This window comes from Physeter macrocephalus, chromosome 13 (assembly GCF_002837175.3).
Source record: "Physeter macrocephalus isolate SW-GA chromosome 13, ASM283717v5, whole genome shotgun sequence".
Lineage (NCBI taxonomy): Eukaryota > Metazoa > Chordata > Mammalia > Artiodactyla > Physeteridae > Physeter > Physeter macrocephalus.
In genome coordinates this window covers 85,584,474-85,606,868 of record NC_041226.1, presented here as the reverse complement: position 1 = coordinate 85,606,868, position 22,395 = coordinate 85,584,474, and the positions used below count along the sequence as shown (strand labels likewise).

General features: G+C 50.9%; 1 protein-coding gene across 1 annotated transcript in view; it reads left to right on the top strand.

Annotated features, from left to right (window-relative positions):
* Window positions 1-22,395, top strand: part of CFAP77 (cilia and flagella associated protein 77) — a 35,196-nt gene that overhangs the window by 6,475 nt on the left and 6,326 nt on the right. The gene's annotated exons all lie outside the window — the stretch shown is intronic.

The following is a 22,395-nucleotide window of genomic DNA, read 5'->3' as shown; positions in this document are numbered from 1 at the left end:
GCCGTATGAGAGAACGTTCTGGCTACGGCTCTTCCCCCGCCCCCCCACCATCAAATCCCCTTTGCCCTGTATATATTTTACGATGGACAAAATAGCTAGATGTGAGGGCCAGCGCACGCCTCCGTCCGCCTGCCCACGCAAGCCCTCAGCGCCAGGTATAGGGTCAAAACCTGAATTTGGGATTATTGTTACTTCCTTTCCAGTTAGCTGATTCGCTTCCCAATCCACACCAATTTGTCACAGATTGTCACTAAATCAGAAAGGCACACTTCGATCCACGAGCCTCTGGCCAAAAGGGAGCGGACCCCTAAGCAATGATCTGGAAAAGGATGCCCGTGTCGGCATGTGATCACAAGTAAGGGCTGAGGCCAAGCCAACCCACAGAGATGCTTGTCTGGCCCAGGCAGCAATTAAACAAATCAAAAGTTTGAACGAGTTGCCACATTAAAGAAAAAAAAAACCAGGAGATCTCATATAAAACCCCAGATTTCCTGCTTCCCTTAAAAAGTCAGAAGCCCAGGCAACCTGGGTCTGCACTCCTGCCTGGCACCAGGGGATGGGTGCCCTCCACGCATGCCCTTCTGTCTATCCCAGTCTCCACCCAGCCTGGCTTCTCTCATTTTCTTGACCCGTCTGGTCCCAGTAGGCACTGAGTTTGCAACTGCTGGTGTAGACTGGTCATCCTGACCCTTGAGCTACCTGCTGCCTCTTTTTTTGTCCTCTCATGATGGTAGGGCCCACCACGAACAGCAGCTGCTGTGAATTGAACTTACCCGTGGCAGGCGTTTGCACATATAATTGCTAATGAATCCTGTGAGGCAGGTATCATTCTGTTCACTTCACAGGCCAGGAAAGGGAGGGTGCGTGCACTCCCCGAGGCTGCACGATGGCGGAGCCCGGATCTGTACCCTGGCTAGCTGGCCGGCTTTGACGACCGAACCTCTAGGATCGGGTATAGCCGGAAAGAGCTGGCACGTGCTCACTCTGCCGTTTCACCGTCAAATCTCAGAATCCAAGTCAGGGAAGAATTTTAGATTCTCATTAGCAACGTGTGAGACCATAACACAGATCTCAAAGCGTGCTGTGACCCCCGGTCCATAAACACATATGTCTGGGGGCCAGAAATGTAACGATTAAAGAAGGGCTTAATTATTGATGCATTTTAATAAGTGTTTGCAAATGTTCACATGCCCTCGGCACATCTTAATCGTTGCTGCTCCTAATTGGTCCAACGCTGTCGAAGATGATGAGACAGGGGGACGGGGGAGCTGGGCAGTAGCTGGCGCTCCTGGCAGATTCTGGGTGTCCAGGGCTCTACCTCCACCCTGCCTGGGAGCATCATGCCACAAGCGGGGCAAGGACGCTAGTAGGGGGATTCATCGTTCAGTCAATGAGCAAACCGCTCCCTGCATGTCAGTATCTGACATGGGCCAGATGGAAGGTGGGTAGACCCCGTTTGGAACTAATAACGGCAACTGTTATTATTGTTGTTATTACGTGTCAGACATGGTGCCAAGCACCTCAGAAGCAGCCTCTCCTTAAATAACTGAACAGCTCGGTGAGTACAAAGCTTACGTCCCCATCTTACAGAAGAAGAGACAGAGGGTCAGAGAGGGGAAGTCATTTGCCCCTGGCTGCCCTATGGCGGGATGGGGCCCAACCACCTGTGATGGTGACCTTGGCACCGAGCTGCCTTCCTAACAAACACAAGGATGGAGGTGACACAGGTAGAGATGCTACCCCAATTTTTCCTGCACTAAGTGGGGGCTGAGACAGAACATATATGGTGAGGGCCATCCTGTCTGGATTTTTCTTAAAGCTTTAAACTTAACCTGAACGCATCCAAAGAGCCCAGCGAACGTGCCTTTTGATATGTCGCTTCCCTTCGCCTTCACCTACCTCCCGATAAACAAGCTCTTTGATGGGGCGTCCGGAACTTTCACTACACTGGATGCTCCAGGCCTGCTTCAGCTCAACCCCAGTATCCCCGGTGCCGACCACAGCGCCTTTGCTGAAAGAGGCCTCGGTAAATATCCGCTGCATGAATGCATGAGCAAATGGCCACGTTGAAGTCTGACTATGAAGCCAGTAGCAACTCGGGTAGAACACTGAACCCATCCACCAATTAGTCTAGTCCAGACCCCCTCCAATCCTGGTACTGAAAGCGTTCAGACCACGGAAAACTAAGAAACACAGAAAGCTAGCGAACGCTGACAGCCCACCCTCTCTACTGCTGCTTTGCCCAGCTAGCAGATGCATCATCAGCCTGACCCTGACAAATGTGAAGGATGGAGGAAATTTTACAGGCTGTTACAAAAATGTTTGCTGCCTGACAGGCTTTCTGAATCTCTCTGCCAGGCTGATTTATTTTACAAATTTACAATGGGCCCATCAATCACTCTGGGTTAGTTTGTTTCTCCTGGAGCCGGCGGCCAAAATCCAAGCCACCCACCCAGACTCCTATAAAATAACAGTAAACCCCTTCCCAGACACCTGTCCCAGGTATCCAAGACAGTTTCTGAATGGGGAGACCAATTCCGGGTTTATTGCTGGCCTGAAACTCAGCTGAGTGGAACCGGGCTGGCCACAAGGGGGAGCCTGTGGGTCTCGCAAAGACCCCTGAGCCTACGTGCTGGCCTGCAAGGTACGTCCTGCCAGGCAACCAGACGCCCAGCCCCACCGATCTGCTCCCCAGCGCTGACTGCAACTGTACTTAAATGGTTCTCTGCTTCTTCACCGGGTATGCAGTTCCTGCAGGGCACGGACACTGTCAGCTTTGTCCACCGCTCTATCATCAGAGCCTGGAACAATATTTGTTGGAGAAATGTGGTCCGGGGCCTTTTAAGGCTTTGAGACTTTATTGAAAGGGAAGAGAAAGTTGATGTGAGACCCAGAGACGAGACGGAAGAGCCAGAGGTTCCTGTGTCATTTAGCAGGCTCTCCTGTGCTCCCCTATGATTGATGTTATGAATCAGCGCTGCAGTGGTGCTGCCTCGAAGACTGAATGTGTTCCTTGGCCACATTAATAGAGGGAAGTAGCAAGTCCAGACGAGGGAGGTGACCTACCTATTCTACTCTGCCACTCAGGTCACACTTGTAGCATCATTAAAAAATGTGGGTCATCATAGATTCAGGGGAAGGCCCGCAAACAGGAGAGTGTCCAGACGGGAGACATCAGGTTGGTGGGTGGGACAAGGGGAGGGAGATCGCCGTGTACAAAGAACGTGGCAAGAAATGAGGCTTTCCCTACTGGATGAGAGAAGATGCAGATGGTCCTCAACTCTCTGAGGCCCTGCTATGAGGCCAGTGGAGGAGCTTTGCTCTCAGAGGCTTCAGAAAACAAGACAAGGACCAGCGTATGTGTGTTTGGGGGGCAGTCCCCGTGGCTAACGTTCGCAGAGCCCTCACTAAGCGGCCGATGGATGTAACGCTGGGCACTTTAGACACATCGTCTCATTAAATCCTCAGGATTTTGCCAAGTAGGGACGGTTATCCCCATTTTATAGATGGAGAAACTGAGGCTCAGAGACTCACTCGTCCAAGACCACACGGCCGGTCAGTGGCCGCAGCGGGATTTGAGCCGCGTTTCCTTCCAGAGCCGGTGTCCCTATCCATAGCCTGCACTCTTCCAGGAGGCAGAGGTAGGATGCCTGGGGTGGAGGGGAGTCCTCACAGCTGGATGGCATCTGTGAACAGCAGCCACTCGCTGGGGGCCGGCCTCCCACAGAATAACTCAGTTAATCCTCGCCAAAGCCCGGCACCTCCATTCAGCCGCTAGGAGCTGAGGCAAGGAGAGAGAGGTCGTGTCCCTTAGCGGGTGGTGAGTGGAGGCGTGTTTACTCCAGGACAGGAAAAGATTCTTGCAGGAGGTGGAGGTGTTGGCTGGCACATCACAGCCTGGCTTGGGCCTGGGACACCCCGCAATGGACCCGACGGGGGACGGGGGTCCCTCCGCCTCGGAGCCAGCCCGCTTCCATGGGCCTGACCTGGACGGAGTTCTGTTAAGAGGGGCCCAGGCGGGCAGGTGTAGCTGAGGAAGGTGGTGATCTGAGGGCCCTGCGCTCTCCCTCCCACCTTCCCGGAAGCCCAGCCTCTCTGGGACCCCCTGCCCGACTGCTCCAGCTGCATCCTCTCCCATCTCCCCAAACTCCTCCTCAAGCTCCATCCTGCAAGGCAGCTTTGTTGCCAGAGCCCGGAAGGAGACATTTTTCATGCTTTGCCTTTTTCCTTCTCGGCTCTCCTGCGGCCCAGACAGAGATTTATTCCCAGCCCGAGGCTCGTGGCATTTGGAGCAGGGAGGAGCTGATGGGCCCGTAATGGATAGGGCCGCCGCTCCCCCGGGGCCTGTCCCGCCCGAACCCCATCCATCAGGAGCGGCTCAGTGCCAGGGTCAGCGCTAACGAGGCCGGGCCACTCCCCCTCGGGGCCTCCCCAGTCGCACCTCACAGGCTCTGGCTCCCGCTTTTGATTTTTCCAGAGCTGGGCCTCACCCTCTCATGTCTGTGGGCGAAGCATGGGGAGGGGGCGTGGTGCCCGGCCCGGCTGAGGGCCGCTTGTCCTCACCTCCGCAGCCTCCGGCCTCGACACAATTAGAGGGGTTGCTGGGGGTGCACCTGGTCTGCCCTTCCCGTGACACGGTGTCCCCGTGACTCAGGCATGGAGAAGCTGGCGCTGCGGGAGCCAGCAGCACCCCTGGGGCCGCGTGAAGAGCCAGGCCTCAAGCCCAGCACATCATTCCTGTCCTTGCAGGAGTCGCAAGCCAAAGAATTCACAGGATGTGCGTGTCGTGCTGAGGACCAGTTCGGGGCCTGGCTCAGTCCTGTCCCCTTTGGAAGCCACGCAGAGGAAGCCAGCTATTTACGCCGAAATCCCCCGTGCCCTGCACTAATTCTGACGAATAATAATACCAGCGTCTGTTTCTCCAGCTCCTACGGGCCCAGGCACAGCCTCTCATGTGACCCTCAGAGCGACACTTTAGGTGGCGACTCTCTTCTTTTCTTGGACGCGCCGCACAGCTTGCAGGATCTTAGTTCCCCGACCAGGGATCGAACCCGGGCCCTGGCACTGAGCGCACCAGGTCCTAACCCCTGGACCTCCAGGGAATTCCCAGGTAGTGACTCTCTTATCCCCGTTTTACAGCTGGGGAAACCGAGGCCCAGACATGCTTATCCATGATCACGTGGCCAGAAGGTGGTTATGCTGGGGTTTGATCTCAAAGACCACATCGTTACCTCCATCCTATGCTGTGTGTTCATTTAGTACCCACCCGTGCTGGGCATTACGCTGGGTGTTTGGGATACGGAGAGGAAGTAAGACACGAAATAAAGCAGGCAACAAATGGGTAAAATAGCAACACAGTCGGTGTATGTCACATCCCGGTGGGCAGAGGAGGGTGGGACAGAGGGCCCAGGGAGACCCTGGGTCACGCCGGGCTTTGCTCACTGCTGTGCGCAGGACCTGGAATGTAGGAGGTGCTCGATAAATGCCTGTTGACTGACTGCATGAGAAAGAATAGACAGCTTGATCGCGATCCATCCCCGGTGTCGGGAACGGCCAATACCCTAAGGCTGAAGACCGCCAGTCTCCTGAGCGCGGAATTACCGGGTGCTGAGCTTCAGCTATCATTATGCCCGGCCTTCTGGAGCAAATTACCACGAACTTGGCGGCTTAAAACAGCAGAAATTTATTCTCTGTAACGTGGAGCCCAGAAGTCCAAAATCGAGGTGTCACAGGGCCATACCCGCTCCAATGGCTTTAGAGTAGAATCCTTCCTCACCTCTTCCAGCTTCTGGTGGCCCCCGGGGCTCCTTGGCTTGCGGTCACATCACACCATTCTCTGCCTCGTGGTCATGTGGCCTCCTTCTCTGTGTGTCTGTGTCTTCTTCTCTTTTGTCTCAAACAGAGACACTTGTCACTGAAGTTAGGCTTCACCCAAGGAGTGCAGGATGATCTGATCTCAAGGTCCTTAACTTAATGACCTCTGCAAAGACTCCTTTTCCAAGTAAGTTCACATTCCTGGGTTCTGGGGCTTAGAACCAGGACCTATCTTTTGGGGGGGGTCACCCACCACTCACCCCACTGCAGTCACCAAAGCACCTTAACACAAAGTCAGGAAGTCCTGCATTTTAGATACTGGCTTTTGAGAAAACCACCTTTAGCATTATTATTTATAATGGCTGCCCCTGGAGTCTTGTTACACATTACGTTTCTATGAAAAATATAAAAGTGCTTTGTAATCAGTCAAGAATTGTAATCGGCCAAAATGTGATGGGTGTAAATGCTTTCCTGAGAAGCAGATGTTTCTGCCAACCCTTTCTTTTGTGTTTATGAGGAAGCTCTCCAAAAAAAAAAAAAAAAAAAAAAAAAATAGAAAAGTTCAGAGGCTACCTAAGTAACTGCCATGAACCCGCCCCTCGAAGTTAACAAATGTCACCACTTGGCCATTTTCGCTTCTGATCCTTTTTTGATTATTATTAAAGAAATAAAAGATAGCAAACACAGGTTGAAGCCCCTTCTCACCTCTCCCTAACCCCACACCCTTCCCTCTGTTCCCTGAGGACCATCCTAAGGTTGGAACGGGCACGCTTTCCACCCACACGTTTACATTTTTGCTCTACCCTTAGATGTCCTTAAATAATGCATATTCTTTAGTGTGGTTTCATACCATTGAAGTCACTTTGCGTGGTGACTTGCTTTTTCACTCTGCGTGTTTGCAAAAGTCACTGGGTCCGCTGTCCAAATCACCCACCTTGGGCACACCCATCTCCCGTCACTGAACACCCACCTTGCTTCTCGATTCCCCCATGATGGCGAGGCGCCCGGCGCACCTCACACACGTGTGCGGGATCCCTTGGGGTCACGGTCCACACGCAGAGTTTCCGGGCTGAAGAGGGACCTCCTCAGTTTTTGCTGACGCCCCAGTGGATCTGGATCTTTCGCCCAGTGCTCTTGCTACCACCCTCATACGCCCTGGCGGGGACGCCCCACCTGGTACTCACCTGTTTCCCCAGATGCCAGGATGCCCCTGCACACAGATTCCCAAGGGGTCTGGAGGATAGTTCCTCCTGAGTCACATCCATTCAGCTCGGTTGAGCCTTTTCTCTCCAGCGGGGCTCAAGTCACAGCCAGCTGTGCTGGGCGCGGGGCATGCATCAGGGGGGTGCAGGGAGAGCTCCCAGGTTTCGGGCTCAGGCACTCAAGGTTGGGAGAAGCTCCCCGAAAGCCCGTCCAGCTCCACACTGCACATCCTGTCACTCTCCGCTGGGCGCCAGTGCCGGGACTGCTAATTGAATTCACCCTTGTGAAAAATGTTAACAAATTGCAAATGACCTCTTAGACAAATTTAGAAGTCAGGAGTGTGCTGCTAACTAAGCCTCCCTCCTCTGTCATTAGCTTTTATGTTGGATCCACAAACAATTAAAAAATAACCACCAGCCCAGAGGTCCTCGCCTCTAATTAGCTCTAAGAGTCCTGCCAGGGAGAGAGGCTGCACCTCAATTACCGCCCCTTCCTCCAGGCTAGTTAGAAGAGACAAGCTCTCAGGCCAAGGGGGGACAATTAAGAAACAGGCGGTGGGGGTGAGAGAGGACGAAGGGGGCTGCAGGGGTCCCTTGGGACCGGCGCCGATGGCCAGCCCACTCCATAAAGAGGTGCTGGTGGCCGCCAGGCTGGAGGGGCCTCTGCCAGGAAGAGGGTCAGAGCTGTAACCCCCAAACGGTGCCAGGGACCACGTGGCCAGGATCCCCTAGGGGGCGGGGCATGCACCCTCGGAACAAGACAGATGCTTGGAGCCCAGCCCAGGCCTGGCAAGTCAGACTGTCTGATAGTGGGACCCAGGCAGCTCTACTTTCAGTAAGGTTTCTGGGTGATTCTTATTCACCCACAAGATGGAGAATCTCTGGCCTCAACAGGATGAGGGGAGGAGAGACAGTATGAACTGCAACTTCTGATCCGGGCTGAGGCCTGTGTCTTCCGGCTCTAGGGCAGGACTTCCGTGGGTCCCGGGCACTCTTGCCTTCATGGGCCCCTTCCTCCATAAAAAATAATAATAATAATTTAAAATATTTTATGGCTGTGCTGGTGTAAAGATGAATGGAATCCAGGCTGGATTATTTTTTCTTTTCTTCTTCTGATTTTAAAGGGAATTCGAGCATTTTCATGGGTCCCTAGGAGTGTCCTGGGGCCCAGGCACCAAGCCTCCTGGGCCCAATGGGCAAGTTAGCCCTCGTTTTCCCCTTCAGGCCTTATCATCACCCCTTCCCTCCTCCAAGGGAGTTTCCTCTCTCCTCCCACCCCTCCCCGCCCCTCCCAACGCCCCCTTTCTGGGGGGAGCATAGATGAAGGCAGAGAGCAGCAGATGAACAACTGGCCTTGAAGCCTGAAGACTCCGGACTCAACATAGCGCTCTCCTGCTCCTGTGTTGACCTTGAGCCCATGCGCGCCGTCTCCGTGGGCCTCCATTTCTCCATCTGTAAGTGGGACCAATACTATCTCCTGCGATGTCAGAAAAAAATGGTCAGTAAGGAGTTCTTTGAGCCTTTGGGAAGGAAGACAGATACCAAGCATTTTGTTATTTAAGTGCTGTGGAGCTGGGGTTACAACATCACGTGTCTGCAGGGGCCTGGCAGGTCAACGGGCGAAGACAGCCCTGTGTGAGGCAACAGGGAGCAGTGGGGACTGCATCAAACTCAAGGTCGAAGGGTGGCAGCTCCAGCCAGTTACTGACAGTTGGGAATGTGGGCCCAGTGGTACCAGATGATCTAAGGCCTCATTAAGGAAAGCCAGCCACTGGGATTTTTATGTGAGTTCTCCTGATTTAAAAATGTATATATTGTGTACAAGAATTTTTAAATGCTACAGGCCCAACTAAGCATGTCTCCTATTTGCAACCCCATTAGTGCGGTATTGCCAGATACGGACCCTGAGCAAGTTATTTAGTCCCACTGAACTCTCTGTCAGTAGTTCAATAGCAATATCAGTAGTTCTTTATCAATCAGTTTCTTTATCAGTAAGATGGGGGACGACATAATAATAGTTCCTATCCGGTAGAGTTATTTTAAGGATGAAAACAAAGCATCCCAGGCCCATGGGTGCAGAGTAGGAGGGAGGGAGGTGAGGTTAGGAAGCATCCTTGAGCATCCCTGAGCTTCCATGGAGCTGTTTTGTATCTTGACTGTGGTGGTGAGTCTTCAGACCCACACATGGGATGAAATTGCATACAAGCAAATACACCAGTGAGTATCAGTCACTTTGGGGGCATCTAAAAATGGGTGGATTATTCAATATCAATATCCTGCTTTTGATTTTGTTCTTTAGTTTTGCCAGATGTCACCACTGGGGGAAACGGGGTGAGGGGTACACGGGGGTCTCTCTGTATTTCTTTTTTTTCCCCCCTCCCTCTCTCTGTATTACTCCTTACAACTGCATGTGAATCTCCAGTGACCTCAATAAAAATTTCAATTGCAAAAAAAAAGAAAGAAAGAAAGAAAGAAGGAAGTCTTTAGCTGTGGCTTTGGTAGCCTGTGGGCAATGTTAGCCAGAACCACTTATTACGAGAAACAGTGGTGCTACTTTAGGCACAAGCAAAGTGCTCGGTCGTGGTCACTAAGGTCACCTGCCCACAGATGGGCCTGTTCGGGAAGCCTCAGGTGGAGCGGAGAAGGGACCCTCCCGGGGCCCTGGGGCTCACTGCTCGGTGCCGTCCGAGCACGCGTCTGACTTGGAGAAACACCTCCAGCAGATGGAAGAGAAGTTGTGTCTCCTTAGATGGTGCCGCTGTCGGGTGTCCCTTGTGGGTTGGGCTCTGATTTAGAGCAGCCCAGAGAAGCCCAGCCCTCCAGCCTCTCCCCTCCTCCAAAACCAGACCCCCCCACCCAGCGGTCTACAGCGTGTTCTGAACTTCACACCCAACCGAGGACGTGCGGCCCGTCCCGGAGGCCACCATCCACTCCTGAGCCCTCGAGGCTGTGCCGGCGTTGGGACCAGGGCCTCTTCCACCGCCCCCCGGGAGCAGCAGACCGCTGGCACATGAGAGATGGATTTTAATTTTATTTTAACAAAATAGCTGTCTCCACTGGAAGAAGCATCAAGCGCCAAATAAGGACCCGTCTTGAGCGGAATCACGTTGAACAGACCTCCGTGCTGTCATTGATTTTCCAGGAAGAAAAAAATTGCCTCTGGCTACTAAACCGAATTAGTAATCACTGATGACCAATTATTTTAGCCCGCTGTGAACGGAGAGCCGCACTAAAATCCCGTTTGTCAGACCCAAGGCTCCCTCCTCAAACACCTTTCAACCAATGTGTACCTAATGTCCCTCAGAAGCTTCCTCCAGCTTCCTCTCTTCCGCCAAGTTCTCCAGCTCCACAAAGTTTTAATGAGCAGCCAAGATGAAGGGGGGTTTGCCATGAAAGGGGCCCCCTCTAATCCACAGAGCCCTCCTTGGCAGAGAGGAACCGATTCTGCAAATCAGAGCTGTCAGTCCTCGCCGCCCCCTGCGCGCCCAAAGTGTCAGCCTAATGTTTGCAAATGATAATTTCCATCTCCCCTGCTTGTCCTCGGCTACCTTCATCGGAGATCAACCCCTGGTCTGGGCTTATCAATCGCGAGGCAGCAGAAGATGGATTGGATGGAACTAATTTGAAGTTTCTTGCAGGCCAGCCCCGAGTGGGAGCTGTCCTCATTTCATTTTATTCCCCATTTTCCGCTCTATCAGACTGAGTTTTGACACGGTTTCGCTGTCAGTGGGAACGTTAGGGTGGTGAGGAACTTTTCCGACAGGTTCCGGCCAGGTTATCAGCAAATAATTTGTCGAAGCCCTCGGCGGTGGCCTCGCTGGCCCAGGTCACTCAGAGCTGCCGTGGGGGTCACTGAGTGCACAGCCTAACTGTCGGGACCTGGCACCTTTAGAGCCGGGGACGCTGGATGGGGACCCTGGCTCTGTCGCCTGGCCCGCTCCGTGATCCGTGAGCAAACCGCGGCGGGCCAGTTGCCTGGTGGCTCTGCGTGTCAGTTTCCACGCCTGAAGGCAGGGACGTTCACCCTCACCTTCAAGGTTATGGGAGCATCAGGGAGACGGCAGTTGGAGTGCCGCCAGCCGGCTTGGTGTAGGAAGTGCTCATTTAAAAATTGGGACGCATTTTTGAATGGCTCTTACTCTCCGACGTCCATCAGGCGGGTCTAGGGCTGCGAGGCGTGGCGCCAGCTAGGCCTGACTCCCATCTTTGTTCACGCCGAGCCCTCTGTCTGGGTTCCCCCTGCTTCATTTCTCAGCTCAGTCACCTTCCGCTCATCCCCAAAGACCCGTCAAAAGGCTCGGAGGGGACTTTCCTTGTTCCACGCCCTTGCTCAATTCACTCGCTCTCTCCTCTGAGCTCCAACGGCCGCGTCTACACTGACAATTAGCCCTCTGCTCTGCAAGGGGGGCAGGGCTGCAGGATGGATACGCTCAAGGGCTTCCCAGGCAAATGCAATGTGTCACCCACTGGCTGTGTGAACTTTTCTGGGCCTCAGGTTTCTCATCTGTGAAAAGAGGGTATTAGTAGCTGTCTCTAGGTTAGTGTCCTAAGGATCCAGGTAGCAGGAAGAAGTGTGAGCTGTGATGATTATCAGTGCTTCTGCTGTGTGCCCTGTGACCCCAGGGTGCAGACAGCACGTCCCCACACCTCATAGAACCCGGCCCATCACGGGGAGCTGGTTATTGCCCCTGGGTGGGCCAGATGGATGGATGGATGGACAAAGGAGTAAGTGAGCACAGAGTTGAGATCCCACTCACAAGATGTGTAGCTCCTCTGCTGTGTCTTTCCTCCCCCTGGAGTGGCCTTGGTCCTTCAAATCCTGTTCCCTTCCTTCCCACTAATTTTCGCCACCACCCCCAGCAACGGTTCCAAAGTGTGGCTGTCATCACGCCCTCCCCCTCCCTTGCTCAGAAACCATCCATGGCTCCCTAATACCTTCGTGAAGACCTTCCCCTGTGATGACTCCTGCCTGGGCTATTTTGACCTCAATCTGTCTTCTTAGTTCTTTTTCTTTAAGACAACTCTATTGAGGTATAATTTATAGATAATGAAATGGTCCATGTAAAAAAATTTTTTAAATAAATGTATTTATTTTATTTATTTATTTTTGGCTGCGTTGGGTCTTCGTTGCTGCGCGCGGGCTTTCTCTAGTTGCGGCCGGCGGGGGCTACTCTTCGTTGAGGCGCGCGGGCTCCTCGTCGCGGTGGCTTCTCCTGTCGCGGAGCACAGGCTCCAGGAGCGCGGGCTCAGTAGTTGTGGCGCACGGGCTTAGTCGCTCCGCGGCATGTGGGATCTTCCCGGACCAGGGCTCGAACCCGTGTCCCCTGCATCGGCAGGCGGATTCTTAACCACTGGGCCACCAGGGAAGTCCCGGTCCATGTAAAATTTGATGAGTCTTGACAAATTTATACACCTGGGTATCCATTGAAGAACTCCTGTCTAACCTTCTTCTCTGCTGCACAACTCCCCTAATTCATCTTTGGGAAGGGGCCGCTGCCCCTGCATCACCTGTCCTGCCTGTGCCCTCTGCTTCCGGGGCGGGTGGGTTGGGGGGTGAGGAATTGCCACTGTTGCTTCTTTCAGGATCCAGGATCCTCTCTGACACACCTGCTTCAGTAACTGAGCCCCCATGATGGAGAGAGGAATCAAGAGGTCCATGGCTTGGCCTCAGTGCCTGGACCCTTTCTGCAGGACTCAGGGCCACCCCTGTCCCATCACTGGGCTCCCCAGGGAAAAGCTCGTTTCTGCCAAAGACCTCCTCTTGGGCGTTGCAGTTGAGGAGATCAGTGTCCTCAGGAAAGGGGTCTTTAAAAGTTTCCGGGGCCACTCAGCATTTTTACAAAGTGCAGACTATCCAAGCCGGGCTGCACAGTGAACAGTCCAGCCACCATCCCTGTCTCATGGAGCTCAGAGCCTAATGGGAAAGGCAGACACTGAATTGATCAGTTGATCACTGTAAATATTAAAAAAAATACCTTCCCAAGTGCAAAGAGCTGCAGGGAAGGCGAAGTCGACAGAGCTAAGGGAGGTCTCGGGGAGGGACCACAGGATGGGGAGGGGGCCTCTCCTTTAGGCCAACACCCGAAGTATGGGATGGAGTGACCGGGGAAGGTGAGGGGGCTCCTGGGAGGACACGGGTGCAAAGATGGCACCCCAAGGCCAGGGCCTTTGAAAATTGTGCTGGCACCCCAGGGGCAAGGAGGAGCCACCAGTGGGCGTTGAGGAAGACAGGTCATCGGATCGGCACCGTTGAAAAAGCCTCAGTTCCTATGTGGAGGGGAGGGTCTGGTGAGGGAGGACAGTGTCTGGGTAGGTCTGGGGTCCTACATGAGAGTAGCCAGACCCCCGGGTTTGGCCTCTATCTGAGTTGGTTAGCTGGCAGCCCCTTGAGCCCTTCTGGAAATGGATTCACATTCTCTTGGCTGCAGACAGCGTAGCCTGAGGGGTGGGGGGTGGGGGGTCCAGGCTGGGCTACTGAGTGTGCTGTGTGACCCTGGGCCAGCCATTTGACCTCTCTGGGCTTCGGCCTCCCCACTCCCACTTTTCCCATCTCATTTAGTGAGGACAAATCATTCAGATCTTCTGAGCGAACCCCCTCCAGCTCCTCCAAAGAAAGCTGCAGGTCGGACGGCTGTAATTGTGACCACAGGGGCTTTCGGCCTGTGGCAAAACTCATTCATTTTAGGGTGGAAAAAATACCTTTTTTTTAATTATAAAGAACAACATTTTCTTGAAAAAAACACCCAAACAGTAAAAACCCCTGGACATGTTTGTTTTAAGGTAGCAGCAAAAAATAGTTGCAGAAGAAAACAAGAAAAATGGTTCCTAAAGATGCAAAGGGTTGAGCATGCGGAAAATGCTGAAATTCCCCAGCTTGGGCCAGTGGGGCCCAGAAGGCCTGGCCACCCTCGGCTGCTTGTGGTGAAAAGGACGAAAAACAAAGAGCCCGGCCAGTTCTGGTGTGAGGTCTGCAGAGCTGTGCATGGTGGGGTGGCACGGGGGATGGAGGCAGTGAGCTGGCATCCTGACACTGATTCAGACCCAGATCTATCACCGCCATCACCGACTGCGGCCCTGGCCAAGTCACGTGACCTCTCAGGTGTAGGTTCCTTGTTTTGCTCTATTTGCTGGGAAAGAGTCACATAAAGCCAGTAAGTAGACTGGAGGGGGAGGGGCCCCTCACCCCACTTACCACGTCTGCCCCCTTCCCCCAGCACCATCCTCCGAGGGCTTCCTTCCAGTCATTTTTCCAACCTTCACACCTGTGCCAATGCACTCACACAGGCGTGGCTGTTTCTCCCCACCTTCCTTTTTTCGTACTTGACCTACGTCTTGAAGATGTTTCTGGGTTATTGCACATATGGCCGCTTCATTCTTTCTGGTAGCTATATAATATTTCCTGATAAATGTGAACAAGTGGGAGGGGCGGGGGAATCGGGAACGTGAGTGTCCTTGCCTTGTTCAAACCTGCTCTGAGGCTCAGCTGCTTTCCCAGCCCCTTTCCCGGGTGAAGTCTCAGGCATCCATGGCTTCTCTGCTCACTTCCAGTTACAAAAGGCCATCTGTGTGCACTAGTTAACATGTCCAGCCTAGAGTAATCATCAAAAGTTCCAGCTTCACCTGGGGGACAGTTTCTTTCCTTTCTGCCTCGGAAGCTCAGTGGTAAGGGGCAGGGGGTGAGCTGCTCTCTGGGGTCCTTCCCTCAGCTCCCACACTCCGTGGCTCGAGGGTGGGTGGAGGGCATTACAATAGGCCCTTCCGGTATTAGTACATTGCCCAATGTGATCTGGTAATATTTTACTTAGTATTTTTTCAGTTGCTCTTCTTTTTTTTTTTTTTTTTTTTTTTAAATAAATTTATTTATTTTTATTTTTGGCTGCGTTGGGTCTTTGTTGCTGCATGCAGGCTTTCTCTAGTTGCGGTGAGCGGGGGCTACTCTTTGTTGTGGTGTACGGGCTTCTCATTGCGGTGGCTTCTCTTGTTGCAGAGCATGGGCTCTCAGCGTGTGGGCTTCAGTAGTTGTGGCATGCAGCCTCGGTAGTTGCGGCGCACAGGCTCGGTAGTTGTGGCACACGGGCTTAGTTGCTCCGCGGCATGTGGGATCTTCCCAGACCAGGGCTCGAACCCATGTCCCCTGCATTGGCAGGCATATCCTTAACCACTGCACCACCAGGGAAGCCCTTCATTTGCTCTTCTAAGTGAGACTGACCGAGACACTCTCCTTGTCTCAGTTTGGGATCATGACATGATGTGGGAAGCTTTTTTTTTCTTTTTCTTTTTTTTTTAACTTTTTCTTTTGTATTGGAGTGTAGTTGATTAACAATGTTGTGATAGTTTCAGGTGTACAGCAAAGTGATTCAGTTATACATGTAACTATCCTTTTTCAAATCCTTTTCTCATTTCGGTTGTTACATAATATTGAGCAGAGTTCCCTGTGCTATACAGTAGGTCCTTGTTGGTTACCTATTTTTAAGTGGGAAGCTTTTTTATAAAAAGTTCTGGAAAGTCCTGGAATACTGTTCTCAGCAAGGTTGGGAGGGTGCATGTGTGAACATACCCGGGCCTGGTACCCATGGCTCTATTAACATTTTGTATAAGCACTTCAGTCAACTTTGATCGTTTATATTTTCCTGGACAAATCACCCATTTTGTTTTGGTTTCACATTATTAGCATAAAGTTATACCTAATACTCTCTTATGATTAAAAGAAACATCTTACCTGCTCTCAAGCGCAGCTCCACGTTTCGTGGGACCAGCAGCTTTTTCAAGTTTGGGGGTTCCCTTTAAAGAAAAACAAGTTCAAAATCATGAATACAAATTTAGGCATAAAACGGAATACTTAAGTAGAATGAGAAAAGAAATCAGAACAAATTAAAATTTTAAATTAGCTGACAAATATCATAAACCACAAAATCCAGAAAAATAACACATTTTAAAAAGATTAATCGCCTGTCACACCCCATATTCATTTTTTCCCTACATTTTTTGGCTCCATACTCTTTGATCACCTCTTTGTATGACAGTAATTTTGTAATATTTTTTCTCTAAAGTAGAAAGACAGTTTAGGCTTTCCTCTAGCATGCTTGATTGCATTTTGAAAAACTATTTTACTTTGAAATAATTACAGAGTCACAGGAAGCTGTAAAAATAGTACAGAGAGATCCTGTTTACTCTTCACCCGTTATCCCCAATGATAAAATCTTACATAACTATAGTGCGGTATCAAAACTGAAAGATTGATGTTGGTACAATACACAGACTACATTCAGATTTCACCAGTTGTTTTTTGTCTTGTTTTGTTTTTGGTAGCGCCACGCGGCTTGAGGGATCTTAGTTCCCTGACCAGGGACTGAACCCGTGCCCTGGGCAGCGAAAGTGCCGAGTCCTAACCACTGGACCGCCAGGAAATTCCCCAGATTTCGCCAGTTTTACGTGCACTCCTTTGTGTATTTAGTGTCCACGCATTTTATCACGTGTATATTTGTGTAACAATCATGATACAGAACTCTTCTATCACCTCAAAGACCCCCCCACCCCCACCCCATATACTCACATAGTGACCCTTCTCCCTAATCCCTGGAACATTCCAAGAACGGTATATACCTGGAATCATACAGTATGTGACCTTGTGAAACTGGTCTTTTTCACTCAGCATAACGGCCTTGACATCATCCAAGTCTTTGCCGTATCAACAGTCCATTCCTTTTTACTACTGAATCGTATTCCATAGTACGGATGGACCACAGTTTAACTACTCACCCACTGAAAGACATTTTGGCTGTTCCCGCTTTGGAACTATTACAAATATTCCAGCTACAAACATTGGTGTATAGGTGTCTGTGTAGACATAAGCTCCCATGTCTCTGGAATAAATGCCTAGGAGTGCAGTTGCTGGGCCCATGTGGTAGGTGTATGTTTGGTTTTCTAGGAAGCTGACAAACCATTTTCCAGAGCAGCTGCACCATTTTACACTCCCACCAGCAATGTATAAGCAGTTTATTTTCTCTGCATCCTTGCTCTGGCGTTGTCACTAGGTATTTCTTATTTTAGCTGTGCTAAGAGGTGTGTAGTGACATGACATTCTGCTCTTAATTTTCATTTCTCCAGTGGCGAGGGATGTTGACTATTTTTTCATGTACTTATTTGCCACCCATATACCTTCTTTGATGAAATGTCTCTTCATGTTTTGCCCCTTTTCTAATACAATTGTCTGTTTCTTTGTGTTTGTTTCTTTTACTGTTGAGCTTTGAGCGTTCTTTACGTAGTCTAGATAGGAGTCCTTTGCCAGACACATGGTTTGCAAATATTCCCTCCTGGTCTTCTCAAGAGACTCTTTCACAGAGCAAGAGTCCTTAATGTAGAGGAAGTTCAGTATATCTTTGTTTTTTCTCTCCTGGATCATGCTTTTGGTGTCAAGTCTAGGAACTCACCACCTAGCCTAGCCCTAGGTCCCAAAGGTTTTCTCCTATGTTTTCTTCTAAAAGTTCCACAGTTTTACATTGAGATCTATGCTCCATTTTGAGTTAGTTCTTGTATAAAGTACGAGGCTTGGGTCAAGAGGTTTTTGTTTGTTTTTGGTTTTGTTCATGACATCCAGCTGTTCCAGCACCATCTGTTGAAGAGGCCATCCTTCCTCTTCACTGGGTTACAACTGCCGCCGGTTTACTCTCTTACATCTCTTACAACTCACATATGGCCTGATTTCTAACACCCTGAATCATGGAAAGTATATTTCCTAAAATCTTGCCTCATCTTTCTTTCTCTGGCTCCTTCCCTCCCTCTCTCCCTCCCTCTTTCAACAAAGCATAAGTACTGAGAGCAGCGCCATGCCAGTTCATGTCACACAGAAACCATGCCTGCTGGCATTGATATTCAATGACCAAGACCAGTCGTAAGCCCATGACAAAGGAACGAGAGAGCTTCTGCTTATGAGGGTACCTGGCAAGGGCCGTCTGAGGATGGACTGGTCAGGGAACAGCCCTCTGAGGAGGTGACCAAACAGCTGAGACCCGAAGGCAAAGGAGGTGCTGAGTGTCAGGGAGGAGTTTGGGGAGGGAAGGGCTTTGCTGGCCGCGGCTCGGCATCTAGGTTGAGTCCAAGAAGTGGGAGGCTGTCAAGGGCGTTTTAAGCAAGGGGCGATGTGATACGATTTACGTCCTGGGTTTTCCCCATGTCAGACAAGCCCCTCCACTTCTTTATCTGATTTAATGAACCTGAGCAGAAATGAGCAAAACCTGCTGGGCTTCCGTCAGCAGTCAGGGCGAGGCTGTCGTAACTTACAAGGTTTGTCAGCTCCTCTCCCGCCCCGAGAGCCACCCCCCTCCCCCCGACCCCGCCCGCCTCTTCCCAGTAATAAGGACCGCTGGCTGGAGCCGGACACAGAGATGGTCAGCGAGGCTGCAGGAGGGCTGCGAGGGTGGGTTCGCGGTGATGTGGGCAGTGGGGGCTGCTGGGAAAATAGCTTTTCTGTTGTGAACGGCCTCTTGGGGTAGATCTTGCAAGATTACGCATCTCGTGTCATTAGAAAGCATGGCTATAAATTAGGCTGCTCAGAAGCATGGGGTGTGTAATAATTAAGTAATAAAAGTCACCACAGGGGTAAAGGAACAGGAAAACAAAGAGCCACCGTTTGTAGATGCACTGCAGGCTGCCCTGTAAAGAGACCTCTGAGCTCAAGTGGCATTTCAAGGCCACTGAAGCTCCACTCAAACGGAGTCCCGGGTCAGTCTAGTCCCAAAGAGGTCCCCGCGAAAGGGAGGTGAACTGTCCCGGGCGCGCAGACAGGGCGGGAGAACGGGAGGGTGCTGGGAGGAGGATGTTTAGGGTCCAGTCCAGCTCTTTGTGGCTGGCTCTGGAGCCACAAAATCCAACACTTGGACTGGCCCAGCAGGCAGTGGAGGACAATAGGGAAGGGAGAGGACTTGGGCTAAATGACACTTGATACTCAGCTCAAGCCAATTGTTGCCATGTAGGAATGCAGACCCACTTGGCCAGAATGTATACATCTTCAAGGCAATCTGGAAAGCTGGGTTCCTTTAATGTAAAGTTTCCCAGTTTTAAAGTGTTGACAGCAATCTCAAAGACTTTAAAGACCACCGCGCAGACCGTATAAAACACAAAGCCAGAAGCCCCAGGTTTGCAGTCTCGGGTCCTTACTGTATGTGAGCTTTGGGAGTAGCCTCACCGCTCAGTCCCTCCATTTCCTCGTTCCCTCGTCTGGGAAATAAGGTCACAGGGGAAGAACAGAGGCTCTGAACTTTTCCGGGGGCGTTTGCACCTTTGAAAATGTGACGAAAGCTGTGGGCCCTCTCCGCAGACACGGTGTCTATACACTCCTGTTCAGAGATGGTGGTCTGCGACTCCGTGGGACTTCTGGGGGGTAAGAGCCCCAGGCCTGGATGATTGATGAGGCCTTAAGCCCCGAAGGGTGGGTCCTGGGCACAGCCTCTCCAGACGCCCCAGACCCATCGAACCAGAACATGCCTCGAACAAGAGCTCCCCACCCCACCCCGCCCCGTGATCCACGCTCACGTGACGGTCTGCAAAATGCTGCTGGAAGGTTCCTTCTGCTGTAAAAGACCCGGTGATGTCTGGTTTCGGGAACTTCTCTGGACAGCACGCGCCTGCACCGCAGTTTCTCTTGGTGTTTCCCAAAGTGTGGGCTGAGGAACCGCCATGTGTTCATTTCCTGGGGCCGCCGTAACAAATGACCACAGACCTGGCGGCTTCAAACAACAAATGTATTTTTCTTGCATCTGGCCGTTCTGGAGACCAGAAGTTTGAAACTGAGGTGTTGGCAGGGCAGTGCTCCCTCCAGAGGCTCTAGTGGAGACTCTTGCCTGGACTCTTGCAACTTGCGGGGGCCCCAGGCGTTCTCTGGCTTTTCTCTGCCTCTGTCTTCACCTCACCCTCTCCTCTTCCCTGTATCTCCGATTCTGTGTATATTTTATGAGGACACTTGTCATTGGATTGAAGGCCTACCCCCCCAAAGCGATTTACACACTGTTAATCCCATCTCGAGATCCTTAACTTGACTACATCTGCAAAAGCTCCTTTTCCAAATAAAGTCATGGTCACAGGTTCCGGAAGTTAGGATGGAAGCATTTGGGAGGGCACCATTCAACCCACTCACCCTGTATCAGAACTACTTCCTATATTGGCTAAAAATGTTCTTTCTTGGGCCTCACTCCCGGGCTTCCTGGATCAGAACCTCTGGGGAGGGGGTCCCGGTGATTTTTATGCATCGTAAAATGTGAGACCCTCTGGTCCAGAAATATGAGGAGGCAGTCAGCTTGGACCTGAGCTGAGTGATGGAGAAGGTGATAAAGACCATTCGTGATCACAAGGAAGATGAGAAAGAAGTGAGCAGGGAAAACAATGAGCTTTATTCCCTGGATTTTTCCTCTTTGTCTTTTTACTTCTTGTTATGAAAAATTTCAAACATGCACAAAAGTGTAGCAAATAGGATGATACACATCCATGATCAACCCTCATCACACAGCTTCAACCACTCTCAATTTATTCTGTCACTCTTGTTTCATTTTTTTACTCTGTTATTTTATTTTACTGTGCTTTATTTTTTGCTGGAGGTTTTTTTTTTAAAGCAAATTCTAAACTACACAGAATTTTACCCCCAAACCCTTCAGTAGGTATTTCTAACATTAAGACGTAAAGCAACCACCATATCATTATCACACTCAATACAATCATCACTATTTCCTCACGGCTTCTGAAACTCAGCTAGTGTTCGCTTTTCCCTCAAAAAATACCTTCCCCTGTTGGTTTGTTTGAACCAGGATCTGAACAAGGTCCACATATTGCCTTTAGTTGATGTATTCTTAAGTCACTTTTGATCGATATCACTTCCTCATCCTCCCCTTTCTTCAGTGTCCTTTGTTGAGGTGACTGAGTCATTTGTCCCGTAGAATGTCCCACACTCCAGACGTGGCAAACAGCATCCTCATGGGGCTGTTTACCATGCTCCCTCTTCCCCTGCATTTCCTGTAAATCATGGTAGCTGGGCTGAGAGCTGTGTGTCCAAAATGGCACACTAGTCCTCATGGCTATTGAGCTCTTGGCATGTGGCTGGTGGCACTAAGGAACTGAATCTTCCATTTTATTTAAACTAATTTAAATTCACATTTTCAAACAACCTTTTAAATACCCCATTCCTATCTTTAATTACGTGTTGACATGATAATATTTTGGATATATTGGGTTAATAAAATACATTAGTAAAATTAATTCCACCTGTTTCTTTTTACTCTCTTTAACATGGCTACTAGAAGAATTTTAGTTACATGGCGGCCCACATAATATTGCCATTTGACAGTGATGGTCTAGAAGTCTGATTACCTTTGGGCTCACTCTGGGGTTTGTTTCCCCCAAAGTGTGTGGTGGGTGGTGCTACATACCTCCTATTAATCACTCGCAGCCCCGCATCTGTCACTTCCAGTGATGGTAAGATTGATCACTCGGGTAAATTTTATGTTATGCATATTTACCACAATAAAAACAAATTGATCCTTTGGTCCAGCTGCTGTAGCCTGACCCATCCATTGTAAAGTTCCCCACCAGCCTTCCATCTAATCATTGATGATTACCTAAATCCATTATTTCATTAGGCGTTGCAAAGTAATGATTCTCTTCCCCCAATTCTGTCCTTCCTCCTGCATTTTATTAGCTTTGGTTCTTCTGTAAAGAACTTTTCCTCATCACCTATTAGGTTACCTTGAGAGGGTCTCACACACGGTGCTGCCCCACTGCTCTGGGACCTCAGAATGGGGATGATAAAAGTACCCACTTTACAGTGCTGTGAGGTGTGGAGCATGCAAAATGCTCTACACAGGGTAAGTTCTCCTTGGCTGGAGACCCTTGTCAAAGAGAACTAGAGTGGAGGCTAAAGGCAGTAAAGACGGACTCTATTCAGTACTATTGCAAAGGAGAAAGTGACCTCACTCAATTCTGAATAAAACGCAAGTGGGGATTTATAGCCAAGGAGCAGAGGGGATGGAAAATTACTACGAGGAGACGTCAAGCGTAGGGGGATTCTTACTAAACTGACTTAATAGGACTCTTGGTAAAGGCAGGCCAAGGTGATCAGATACCAAGGGCGGGGGGATTGACTTAGCAGGGTTCTTTGCTAAGGCTGACTTCATCCGGCCAAAGATAAGTCTCAAGAACGAGGCCTAGGGGCTTCCCTGGTGGCGCAGTGGTTGCGCGTCCGCCTGCCGATGCAGGGGAACCCGGTTCGCGCCCCGGTCCGGGAGGATCCCACGTGCCGCGGAGCGGCTGGGCCCGTGGGCCGTGGCCGCTGAGCCTGCGCGTCCGGAGCCTGTGCTCCGCGGCGGGAGAGGCCACGGCAGAGGGAGGCCCGCGT